Source organism: Erinaceus europaeus, chromosome 19 (genome assembly GCF_950295315.1).
Source record: "Erinaceus europaeus chromosome 19, mEriEur2.1, whole genome shotgun sequence".
Lineage (NCBI taxonomy): Eukaryota > Metazoa > Chordata > Mammalia > Eulipotyphla > Erinaceidae > Erinaceus > Erinaceus europaeus.
The window spans coordinates 24,338,992-24,351,006 of NC_080180.1; positions in this window are offsets into that span (position 1 = coordinate 24,338,992).

Here is a 12,015-nt window from a genome sequence, read left to right on the forward strand (position 1 = left end):
ATCTGTTGCCACCACAATATGTCACCTCCCCAGTAGTCCTGCTGATTGGCCAGCGTGAGGGGGAAAGAAACAGTGCCGGCACACCCTAGAGAGGGCATGCTTCCCTAAGTGTTTCCACCTGCAGGGGGGGAAGCTTCATCAGCAATGGAGCAGTGCTACACGTGTCTCTCTGACTCACTCCCTCTCTCTTACTTCTATCAGAAAGAAGAAGGAGGAAAAGAAGAAGGAGAAGAAGTGGAAGAAAAATAAAAAGAAGGAGGAGGAGAAGGACGAGGAAATGACCACCAGTAACCGTGAAGCTGTATAAACATTGAGCCCAAGCAATAAGCCTGGTGGCAATAGATAAACAAACAAACCAGAAGGGCCTTGCTTCCTCCAAACCCTCTTTGTCTATTCCAGCTCTGGTCATTCCCCAGGCCCTCCCCTAGTTTATAAAAATATCTCTTCTACCTCTGCCTCCATCTCACACTCCATCCTCACACTCCATCTTCTATCTGTCTCTGTGTCTCCATTGTGTGTGTGTGTGTGTGTGTGTGTGTGTGTGTGTGTAAGTTATCCTCTTACAAGGGACACAAGCTATGTTTAGTTAGGGCCACCCTAATGCATTTTAGGGGCAAAGACTATTTCCAAATAAAGTCACATTCACAGGTGCTAGGAATAAAATGTCAACTCATCTTTTGGGGGATATTAATTAATCCATAATAGAGGCCATAGATACCAACTCTAGTTCAAACTGAATATACCCCAAATGGATTGGTGGGGAGGGGGCTGCAGAACTACATGATTTCATCACTCCTGACTTTTTCATTTAAAGAGAGATACCATAGTACCAGAGCTTCCTCCAGCGCCATCACAACAACCACATGGTGCTGGGCCTTGAACCTGGGCCCATGCACATGGCAGGCACATGTCCTGTCCAGTCAGCTTTCTCTTAGGCTCTAAAATGAAATTCTTGGTTTCCTGACCTCTTGTTCCCACCTTCTTTCTCCCTCCATCTCACTCAGCAGAACTATCAGTTCTGTTCAAAGACTGAGGGACTGTCCTCGACTTTTCTCTTTGTCCCTACCTCTGCATCTCAACTATTTGCAAGCTCCATTGCCCTAATTTAAGCCCTGTACCCCATCTGCCCTGCTCCCCTTGAGTTCAGAAGTCTCTCCTCTTTTTCCGGACCACCATACTAGTATCCTAACTCATCTCCCCATTCCTGACATGCTTCCCATCCCTGTCAGCCTACTTCCCATCTAAAATTTTGCTAGAGGAATTGTTTTAGAACAGAAATAAGATCACATGCCTCCCACTGCTTAAACCCTTTCAAAGACTTCTTACTGGAATTAGAATAACCCCCAAGCTTCTTAGCTTACAAGGCTTTCTGTGATCTGACCCTATTCTGCCATTTCCTACAACTCTTCCACTGCACTCGCCTCCTCTCCGGCTGCACATGCTTCCTCCTGTCTACTCCTCCAGCCTTCGGGCTTCGTACTTGCTGTTCCTGTAGTCTGGAACATTCTCCCCCCACCCTCTAAACTGACATCAATCACTTCTGCTCTCATTCCAACCAGACATGGTGGTTTCTGCATTTGCTTCCCTGACTCTTCTGCAGGAGTCGCAAGGGCACATTTGATCAGCCTCTGCTACAGCTGGATTTCAGCACTTAGAGCAGAGCCAATGCATTGTAGGTGCTGCAGAATATTCATCAAGTAAGTGAACTTCCTACTATGTCCTCCGAGTCTGAGGATTCAGCAAGGGGGTCAAGACAGAATCCGTTGGGCTAGGGAGATAGCATAGTAGTAGTGTAAACAACTTTCCTGCCTGAAGCTCTGAGGTCCCAGCACCACCATAGGCCAGGGCTGAGCAGTGCTCTGATCTCTCTGTATATCTTTCTCTCTGTTATATCTTTAAATGAATGAATAAATAAGTAAATAAATAAATAAAAGATAAAGTCTGTTCCTTCTCTGAGACTTGGGTCGGTGACCTTCCTGAACACCTGAGTGCCTGCGCAGAGAAGCCCACTCCAGCTCAGCTGCTCACAGGAACTATCCCTGAGGCAGGGACACGCCCTCTCAGAGCCACAAACTTCTTTCCTAATGCTCTTCTATCTCCCTTGCTCAGTCAGTGACCTTGTTTCTGTGTCACAGTGACAGCTGAGCTCCTGTCCCTCCTCCTCCCTCCTTCACTATCTGCCTACTCTTCTAGAAAAGATGTGGGGAGGGGTATGGGCGGTGAGTGGTGCTTCACCTATGCACAAGGACCCAGGCTCAAGCCCCCAGCCCCCAACTGCAGGGGGAAGCATCACAAGCAGTGGCACAGTGCCGCAGGTGTCCTTTCTTCTTTTCCTCCCTCTCTCTCTGCATCTCACTCTATAAAAAAAAAAAGAGAAAAAATGAAACAGATGACTACTGAGAATAGTACAGTCATACAGGAATTGAGCCCCAGTAATAATTCTGATGGAAATAAATAAATAAATATAAATAAGTGGATTCTATGGAAAGGAAGTGGGCTTTGCATTCCAAGCAGAAGATGTGAGTACCAACCCTCTGTCTGTAAATAACCTTGGACAACTGACTTAACCTGAGTCTCAGCTTCCTCATCTGTAAAATGGTTAGGGCAGCACCTAGCTCACTGCGTTACCCTGAAAACTGGCTGGATTTCCTGTGTCTTTTCATGGGTACCACAACAGATTCCCCTGCCCCTCTCCCTCCACCACTCCACAAGACAAGTGTCACCATTCCTGCTTGTTTCAGGTGAAAAAGCTGAAATCAGGTCCACTCACTGATTTTCATGGCTATTGGTGAATTTACCCAGTCAGGTCTCAAAATAAACCACAGATCTCAGATTCCAGGCCCAGGGTTTCCTGCACTATTGGAAAAAGCAAACATAAAGATAGTCTAGGGGCCAGGTGGTGGCGCACCTGGTTGGGCACACATGTCACAGTGCACAAGGACCCAGGTTCGAGCCCCTGGTCCCCACCTGCAGGGGGAAAGCTTCACAAGTGGTGGAGCAGGGCTGCAGGTGTCTGTCTGTCTGTCTCTCCTCTATCCCTCCTTCCTTCTCGATTTCTGACTGCTATACCCAATAAATAAATAAAGGTAACAAAAAATATAAAAAGATAGTCTAGTGACTTTTTAATGAAGCCCAATTAATTTAATTAAAAAATTGTCTTTTAGCCAGTCAATTTGTTCTCTCTGCATCTCTCCTCTCTCTCTCTCTCAGATTCTTTATCCTAGGGAATGATTGTTACATTTTTTTTCTCATTTGGAAAGAGAGGTGGCCACACAGCACCTATCTCTACTGTCACAGAACCTTCTGGAACACCCTTCTCAGGCACTCTCCCTACTTACTGACCAGGGCCCAACCCAGCATTTCTGCATGAGCAGGGAGTAAAGAGGTGTAGTATGTTGGAAGGAGACTAAGGAATTGACATGAAGCTCGTTGCATAACTATTAACCATGATTTGTACAAATTAACAGGGATTGAAGCCCTGGAGATGGCACAGTGAATAAAGCACTGGATTCTCAAATATATGGCTTTGAGTTTGATCTTGGCATTATATATACCAGAATAATGCTTTGGTTCCTTTCTCCACCCCCAACCCCATCAATCAATCAATCAGATTTCGGTGGAGAAAAAGAGTGAATAAGATTTTAGAGAAATTGGATCCCACCCAGCCACTCACAGTGATTAGTGTTCTGACCTAGTGGCAGCATTTTCAGAAAAGGAGCCCCCTCTCCCATCTACCCCTTGTCCTCCCTCTTTGCCAGGCCCCTTCAAGAACAGTCTCTACCTTTTTTCTCTTATTAGTTCCCAGCATGCCCCAGGGGGAAAGTTTGGGTTTAAATGAGGAGCATAAAAATGTGGTCAGCATATTGGCCCTGGAATTTTATTTTCTTTTTTTCCATAGAACCAATCCCCAGAGGAGACCACTGGGCCAAGTGTACTGAAGCCCCGTCTCGTCTCCGTTTGCTCATAACTCTGGGGCCTTGGATGGCTCCCCAAGGATCCTACAGGACAGTGGAAAGCCTTAAATCAGGCAAACTGGAAGCTCCCAGATTCAAGCCCAGAGAAAGCACCTGAGTGGGAGAGGAGGTGACAGTGGGTACTGGATACCTAGTGGTTCTAGGAGGAGAGGAAACAGGGGAGGAATGGCAGGAGGCACTGTCCAGCAAAGGGACTACTCTGAACCACATTGAAGACCTTTTTTTTTTCTTGGAAATCCTGGCTTCTGCTTTGCAGATGAGGTCAGGTGAGCTAATAGATGTCAGGGCAAGGAAGCAGGATAGGGGCTGTGGGGGAGAGTGCCAAAGAGACATTTATTTACTGGCCAGTTAATATCATTTCTATCCCTCCTCATCACAAGGAAGATAGCTCCCATCATCTCTATTTCACAGAGAAAAGAGCCCTGAGGCACCAGGGCTAAAGTAATTCCTGAGGTCACAGAGCCCAGGGCTCAGGCTGGGGTTCGAACCCCAGCAGTCAGGTCAGAACTGCTTGGCTGAGTCTCTTTGTTTGTCTCTATCTCTCTATCTGGATGAGAAAGCTGGCCCAGGAGTGGTGAAATCATATATACACACAAAACCCCTGTTCCACCAAAAGATGTATAAGGGACTTAGGACTAATAGCAGTAATTTAAGGGCTTCACCTGACAGGAAGCTCAAGCCAGGTCACCAGGGAGGCTGGTGAAGCTTTCAGAAACCCACCACAGAGCTGCACCCACAGCAAGGCAGTCTTGAAGTAGGGGGGTGAAGTCACCAGGAGCCACAGGCTGGGCTAAGCTGCAGTGAGAAGGGCAACCAAGGAAGGCACTCACAGGGGAAGGAATTAGGGGATCTTGTGACATATACAAGTTTTCTTATCTGTAAAAGGTGATTACTATTGGGCTGTTGGAAAAGTCATGTTTTTTTTTTATGTTTTTCTATGCCAAATTTCATCATGAATTTTCCAAGAACACAATAGTATAGTTGGTGTAAAGACTGAATGAGATGGCTGGGGAAATAGCATAATGGTTATGCAATAGACTTTAATGCTCCAAGTTCCCAGGTTCCATCGCCAATACCATCATAAGCCAGTGCTGAGCAGTGATCTGATGTTTCTCTCTGGGTCTTTCTCTGTGTATCTCTCACATTAAAAAAAAAAAGAAGAAGAAGACAGGTGGGGGGCAGACAATAGTGCAGTGGGTTAAGTGCACATGACACTAAGTGTAAGGATCCCGGTTCAAGCCCCTGGCTCCCCACCTGCAGGAGGGCCGCTTCACAAGCAGTGAAGCAGGTCTGCAGGTATCTATCTTTATCTCCCCTTCTCTGTTTTCCCCTCCTCTCTCGATTTCTCTCTGTTTTATCCAATAACAACAACAAGGGCAACAAAAATGGGGAAACTGGCCTCCAGGAGCAATGGATTTCTAGTGCAGGCACCGAGCCCCAGCAATAACCCTGGAGGCAAAAATTAAATAAATAAATAAAATATTTTTAAAAGATGAGGGTGGGAAGGTGTGGTAGGGGAACAGGCAGTAGTGCTCTGGTTAAGTGCATATAGTGCAAAGCTTAAGTACCTGGCGCAAGGATCCTGGCTCCAGTCCTTGGCTCCCCACCTGCAGGTGGTCACTTCACAAGTGATGAAGCAGGTCTGCAGATGTCTATCTTTCTCTCCTCCTCTCTGTCTCCCCCCCCAATTTATCTCTGTCCTATCCAACAACAGCAGCAGCAACAACAACAATAATAACAGCAACAACTATGGAAAAAAAAAAAAGATGGCCGCCAGGAGCAGTGGACTGGTAGTGCAGGCACTGAGCCCCAGCAATAACCCTGGAGGCAAAAAAAAGAAAAAGAAGAGAAAGAGAAAAAAGAAAGAAAGAGGAAAGAGAGAGAGAAAGAAAGAAAAAAGACTGGGAGTCGGGTGGTAGCACAACAGGTTAGTTAAGCGCAGGTGGCGCAAAGCACAAGGACCTGCAGGGGGATCCTGGTTCAAGCCTCCGGGTCCCCACCTGAAGGGGAGTCACTTCACAAGCGGTGAAGCAGGTCTGCAGGTGTCTGTCTTTCTCTCCCCCTCTCTGTCTTCCCCTCCTCTCTCCATTTCACTCTGTCCTATCCAACAACAACGACATCAATAGTAACTACAACAATAAAACAACAAGGGTAAGAAAAGGGAATAAATAAATATTTTTAAAAAAGAAAAAGAAAAAGACTGAATGAGGCAATATATGTGATACATGAATTTAGGAGCTGTTACTGAGTGCTGAGCTCCTCAGACATGGGGAGCCATCAGACCCACTAGGAGCAGGAGGACAGAGACAGGGGCCCCATGTCACCAGTCTATTCAGAGCTACTGTCACTGCATCTGAGGAGTAGGTAGAACACCCAGAGACCCTGCATCTTGTTCCTTACCTTCTGGCGTCAGTCTATTCTCCTTGGCCAGTCTTCCTGGTCACCAGTGGAGAGAGGAGAGCCAGAGAGATAAATCAGCATGTCAGAGAATAGGATTTGCAAACCAGAGACTCCAGGTGGCTCAGGCTCAATGCCAGGCACCACCTTATTCCAGAACTGAAGAGTGGTTTTTTTTAAATGTCTACATGCATCTTTCATAAAAATAAATAAATTTTCCTACACCTATGGACATCTAATTTTTTATAAAGGGGCCCAAAATATTAAATAGAAGAAGGAAGCTCTCTTCAACAAATGGTGCTGGGAAAGCTGGGTTAAAACATGCAGAAGAATAAAACTGAACTACTTTATCCCACCAGAAACAAAAGTCAACTCCAAATGGATCAAAGACCTGGATGTTAGACCAGAAACTATCAAATACTTAGAGAAAAACAACGGTGGGACACTTTTCCACCTAAACCTCAAGGACATCTTTGATGGTACAAATCCAATTTCAAGAAAGATTAAAACAGAAACAAATCAATTGGACTACATCAAATTGAAAAGCTCTGCACAGCAAAAGAAACCATCACCCAAACAAAGAGACCATTCTCACAGAATGGGAGAAGATCTTCACATGCCATACATCAGACAAGAGACTAATAACCAAACTTAGCAACAAAAAAACAAATGACCCCATGCAAAAATTGGCAGAGGATATGAACAGAATATCCACTACAGAAGAGATCCAAAAGTCTAACAAACACAGGAAAAATTGCTCCAGGTCACTGATCATCAGAGAAATGCAAATAAAGACAACATTGAGATACCACCTCACTTCTGTGAGAATGGCATACATCAAAAAGCACAGTAGCAACAAATACTGGAGAGGTTGTGGGGACAAAGGAACCCTTCTGTACTGCTGGTGGGAATGTAAGTTGGTCCAACCTCTGTGGAGAGCAGTCTGGAGAACTCTCACAAGGCTAGACATGGACCTTCCATATGACTTAGTAATTCCTCTCCTAGGGATATACCCCAAGGACTCCATAACACCCAACCAAAAAGATATATGTACACCTATGTTCATAGCAGCACAATTTGTAATAGCTAAAAACTGGAAGCAAATCAGGTACCCAACAACATATGAATGGCTGAGAAAGCTGTGGTACATATACGTTATAGAATACTATGCAGCTAATAAGAACAATGAACCCACTTTCTCTGACCCATCTTGGATGGAGCTAGAAGGAATTATGTTAAGTGAGCTGTCAGAAAGACAAAGACAAGTATGGTATGATCCCACTCATAAACAGAGGTTGAGAGAGAAGAACAGAAAGGGAAACTCAAAGCAGGATCTGACTGAGTTTGGAGCAGGGCACCAAAATAAAAATCTCCAGGTGGAGGGTGAGGGTGGATGCTCAGCTTCACTTGGTGGTGATGGGGGAAATGGGACGGAACGTAGTCTTTTGGTGGTGGGAATGGTGTTTATGGACACTCCTATTAACTTGTAGTCATATAAATCACTATTTAATTAATATGAGAAGGGAAAATTGATTGAATGTCTCAAACTTTTTATGCACAGACTGTGCATAGGCTGTGTCTTTGAAGTGTTGACTCTCCTAAAAGCTTAGACCAGGAGCACAGAGGCAACCAGTGGCATATATATATATATATATTTTTTTTTTTTTTCAAAGGACAAATTACAGTTTGGTTGTGTATGATACAGCAAATGCTAACAATGGGATTTTCTTTTTTTTTTTTTCTTTCTTTTTTTTTTAAATTTATTTAAGAAAGGAGACATTAACAAAACCATTGGATAGGAGGGGTACAACTCCACACAATTCCCACCACCCAGTCTCCATATCTCATCCCCTCCCCTGATAGCTTTCCCATTCTTTATCCCTCTGGGAGTATGGACCCAGGGTCATTGTGGGTTGCAGAAGGTGGAAGGTCTGGCTTCTGTAATTGCTTCCCCGCTTCTGAATTGCTTCCCCCACTTCCATACTCCCAATCTGCCTCTCTCTTTCCCTAGTAGGGTGGGGCTCTGGGGTTGCAGAGCTCCAGGACACATTGGTGGGGTCATCAGTCCAGGAAAGTCTGGTAGGCATCATGCTGACATCTGGAACCTGGTGGTTGAAAAGAGAGTTAACATACAAAACCAAACAAATTGTTCAACAATCATGGACCTAAAGACTGGAATAGTGCAGATGAAGTGTTGGGGGGGGGGGGGAGTACTCTCTGCAGACTTTTGTGTACTTCTGCTTTCAGGTATATATTTTTCCCTGGTTTATGGACACGTGTGAATATATGCTCTATCTCAAGAGACCTGGTCTATATCTAGGTTTAGGGACTTTATTGGGGAGTGGAACACCTGGAATGGAATTAGAGAATACTATGAAAGGAACGGTCTCACCCAAGTGATGAAGCTGAAGGGTTGTCATTCCACACCTGAAGTCTCTGGACACAGTCTGAAGTAAAGAATGCTGGGGTGGCACTCATTGAGTTGATTAGGTTGCAATCGGCAGATGCAATATTATTTTATATGAATTGAGAGAAGCATGCAGGAAAGTGGGCCCCACCCTAAGGTTCCAGGACTGGAGGAAATACAGGCTCTAGGAAATGTGAGGTTCCTGCTGTCTTAGGTTTAAGAAGAGAATGGATAGTTATTGTTATCATCACATTATTTGGTAATTGGGTTAAGTTTGAAAAGTCCCTTTGTTAGGGTTTGCTGTATAATACCCAGCATCTTGCTGTAACACCATTTGCTTCTGTTCTCCCTGGTCTAGGCTTTTGAGAGACTCAACATATCAAAGACTCAGCCTATGTATTAAAAAGACTCAGTCTGTGTTTTAAAAAGTTCTAGACATATGATCAATTTTTCCCCTCTCATATTAATTGAATAGTGGTTTATATGACTACACCTTAATAGGAGTGCACATAAACACCATTCCCACCACCAAAAGACTGTGTCCCATCCCACTCACCCACACACACACAAACCACCAGGTGTGTGTCCACCCTCCCCCTCACCATAGGGTTTTTACTTTGTTGCCCTACTCACAATGGTATTTTCATAATCAACCCAATTGCCAAATAATTTGATTGTAGAAATAACTATTTCTTAAACCCTAAGACAGTAAGAACCTCCTGCTTCCCCTATGAAGCCCAAATTTCCTGGAACCTCTAGGGTGAGGTTCCCTTTGCTGCATGCTTCTCTCAATTCATACCAACTGATACTGCTTCTGCTGATCCCAATCTATTCAATGCAATGAGTACCACTTCAGACTGTGTCCAGAGACATCAGGCGTGGAATGTCAACCCTTCAGCATTATTACTTGGGTGAGACCTTTCCTTTCTCATAGGACTCTTTAATTCCATTTTGGGTGGTGTACTTCCTAAGAAAGCCTCAAAACCTAGATATAGACCAGGTCCCATGATATAAAGCAGATGTCCACATGTATCCATAAATTAGGGCAAAATATATACCTGAAAGCAAAAGTACACAATAGTTTGCACTGAGTCAATAAATGAAGCAAGCAAGTAGAAAGTCATAAAAAAGACACCATAAAATAACTAATAAAATAGTTTCTACTTAGACCTGGATACCCTCCTCACCAACTTCCTATTACACTTCCCTCACACCAAAACTAACCTTATCAAAGTAAGCACTACAAAAACTGAATAAGGGCAAGAGACTGGCATACTTTAATGATGACTCTTTAGTCACTATCAGGCCACCCCACCAGCTGGGGCCCTAGTCGGGGAGTCCTGGGATCCTGGGACTCCCACACAGACATGATGAACCTAGACTTCAAATAGATCCCTCTCTCCATTATCACTGGTCATCTCCAACAGGAACAACATAATGGACCCCTTTGGGGGCCTCTATAGGACTTTGCCCTCAATGTGGATCAACAATGGTAGAGAATGTTCCATCCTCCGAAGGGGGGTTGGATAACATATTCTATCTACCACCTGAAGAAATGGGTCCTGAAGTTCGTGCAACTCAGAATGTTCCTACTCATGACCACAGAATGCAAGTTCGGACCTACAGGAATGTAGAGGTTACTTAGGCTCCTACGCTGAATATGGGTTCCAGATCAACTCAGTGGGGATTACAGTCAACAATATTTATATACTTTTCCCATATTTGGGAGCTACTCTCTTCCCTGATGCAGCTTTCTAGCCCTTTTTTCCAGCCATGAATTATCTTCCCAGACAATAACTTGGGTCCACCTGCATATCAGATGTCAGGCTCAGGCAAAAACTAATAAAGTCATGGGCCCTTTGGAATATACCTAAAATAGAACTACTAGATATTTCCAAAACAGAGACCCCAAATATTCCAGCCTTTAGGTTCATGATTAGTCAACAATTTGTTTGGTTTTGTATGTTAACTCTTTTTCAGCCACCAGGTTTCAGATGCTACCATGATGCCAACTGGACTTCCCTGGGCAGATGACCCCACCAATGTGTCCTGGAACCCCACTTCCCCGAAGTCCTGCCCCTCTAGGGAAAGAGAGAGACAGGCTGGGAGTCTGGATCGACCTGTCAATGCCCATGTTCAGCAGGGAAGCAATTACAGAAGGCAGACCTTCCACCTTCTGCACCCCATAATGACCCTGGGTCCATACTCCCAGAGGGATAAAGAATAGGAAAGCTGTCAGGGGAGGGGTTGAGATACAGAGTTCTGGTGGTGAGAATTGTACCCCTCTTATCCTATGGTCTTGTCAGTGTTTCCATTTTTTTTTATTTCTTTATTGGAGAATTAATGTTTCACATTCGACAGTAAATACAATAGTTTGTACATGCATAACATTTCCCAGTTTTCCATGTAACAATACAACCCGGTCAGTGTTTCCATTTTATAAATAAATCTAAAAGATGGAGGGAGAAGTCTAGGTTGCAGTGTGAGCTCCTTGCCTGGCAGCAGACTGCAGACAGAGATGTAGGAGATGAGAGGACCAATAGGAACCCAGTGACAGCCTGGCTTTAAATGCACCTGCTGCTCCATTGCTTTCAGCCTCCCCACTCTGCCCTCACCCTCATTCTCTGCCACATTATTTTTTCCTGCCACCTGGGTTATTGCCCTCTCTCTCTCTCTCTCTCTCTCTCTCTCTCTCTCTCTCTCTCTCTTTCTCTCTCTCTCTCTCTCTCTGGATAGAGAACATGAGAAAATGGGAGGGAAGGAGGAAAGGGGGAGAGAAATGAAGAGACACCTGTAGCACTGCTTTACCACTCATGAAGCCTCCCCTCTCCCTCCCCTCCCCACCCCACTCCTGCAGGTCTGGGCCAGGGGATTGAACCCTGATCCCTGATTTACCCAGTGACTCACCACTACCACTACCCAGTGCTCTACCCAGGTACTCACCACTCAGCCCTATTTTCTTTTATTTTTAAGACTGACTGCTTTATTTTTATGGAGAAAGAGAGAGACCAGAACACTGCTCAGCTCTGGTATAGATGACTATAGGGATCGAACCTGGGATCTCTGCAATTTCTGGGATGCAAGTTGGTGCTCTAACATATTGAGTCATCCCCCCCCCCCACATACTCTCTCTTTCCTCCTCCCCTGTTTACTTACAGGGAGCAGGGAGCAGAGACAATGATGCCATCCTGCCTCTGGCTACTCTCCTGAGCCCCGGGTGAACTCCAGGCTTCTACA